Source organism: Myodes glareolus, chromosome 14 (assembly GCF_982192425.1).
Source record: "Myodes glareolus chromosome 14, mMyoGla1.1, whole genome shotgun sequence".
Lineage (NCBI taxonomy): Eukaryota > Metazoa > Chordata > Mammalia > Rodentia > Cricetidae > Myodes > Myodes glareolus.
The window spans coordinates 24,898,129-24,899,677 of NC_142039.1; the positions used below are offsets into that span (position 1 = coordinate 24,898,129).

A 1,549-nucleotide genomic window follows, 5' to 3' on the forward strand; every position below is an offset into this window, starting at 1 on the left:
AGAAAAACATAAACAAAACTCTCCTCCCAAATTAACATTTAAGAGTATTAAAAACTCTCAGTGTAAAAATTCAGCACAATCAGTACTGGAAGTAGGCTGGTTTTGAACTTAGAGATCTGCAGGTCTCTGCTTCAAAAAGCAAATCTTGTTTGCCTGTACCAGCAAAATTTTGAATTAAAAATTAAGTGTATAGAATGCAAGAGAAATCCTTTCTCTGGGGGAAGCTGTCACTGGTAGTGTAGTCCCCCTCTATTGTTTAAAAACCAAAGCAGTTGTCATTGGGAATTGAACTCATAACCTTTGGAAGAGCAGGCAATGCCCTTAACCGCTGAGCCATCTCTCCAGCTCCCCTATTTAGATGGAAAAACCTCTAGGTAACATTGTTTATTTCATCCGTTGCCAGGGGCAATAGGTAATGATAACCAGGTTGACGCGCCTTTATTATGATAATTAGGACCAGTTCTTTGAGGGAGAATGGACGTCGATCATCTGGCTACTTCCTGCTGACAAAGGGGCGATGTTTGGGGGATAAATGTTTTTATCTGACTGAATTTTTGGCGACAAATGTTTTTATCTGACTAAATTCTTGGCGACCTTGGCTGAGGGCGGCGGCAGCAGCGGACAGCGGCGGCTGCCACAGCTCCGCCTCTGAAGCCCATAATGGCGCGCTCCGCATGGCCCAAAGGCATGGCTCCGCCCCGGGCCGTGCGCGGGCTCGCCGTTTCACCTCAGGCAATGAACTCGCACCGCCGGCTGTGAGCCTTTTCCAAGCTCCGGCGAGGGGGGGCATCCGCCCACCCGTGGAGGGGCTTCTCCTGCCCGGTCCGCCCGCGCGCAGAGCCCCGTTCTCTGGGAACTCACCTCCCCGCTCGCCCATGTTGCTATGGAAACACAGTTTTTCCGCAGAGCCGATTCAGCTCCTCTTTGCCTTCTATGGCGCCGCTGCTCACCACGCAGCTTCCGCCTCAGTCAGGCGAGTCCGCTCAGGTGCTGAAAAAGTCCTCCAAAAACCATAGCCCCGCCAGAAGGCCTCTGATGTCACACGGACTTTAGCCCGCCCGCGACCTGGCTATTCGCAGGCCTCTGCGGACTCCAGCAAATTTCCCGCCAGCAACTGGTTAGCATGGCCACGCCTCCCGAACGAGCTAGCACTGGAGAGTGCAATTTTGCGTCTCCCTCCTGAGTAGCTGGGATTACAGGTGTGCACCACCGTGCCTGGCCCACTTCCGTGTTTCTAATCAGGCATTACCGCTCAAAGGCGGGCCGGCTGCCGCCAGCACTCTCAGCACGATCAAGCAGCTTGTCTTTCTCAGTCAAAAAATTAAAGTTTTTTGTACGTGAGAGCCAGAGACTGAGCTCTCTTAACAAAATTAGGCGAAAATCACCTCCAAAAGCTCTGTGGCTCTTTAAGAATAGGGAAGGCAGTGATCAAGCTCGCCTCCCTACGAGACTGTTGCCTCCAGTCTCTAACAGCGAGTACGCAGGTGGACGGAAAGGGAGCGGAAGCCGCGGTCTCCCGTACCCCATCGTCCTCAAAGTCCCGCCTTAG

The 1,549-nt window shown here is 52.4% G+C and overlaps 1 pseudogene; it reads right to left on the reverse strand.

The window, feature by feature from the left end:
- Window positions 1-720: 720 nt before the first annotated feature.
- LOC148119777 (Nuclear RNase P) lies at window positions 721-910 on the reverse strand (annotated as a pseudogene).
- Window positions 911-1,549: the final 639 nt, after the last annotated feature.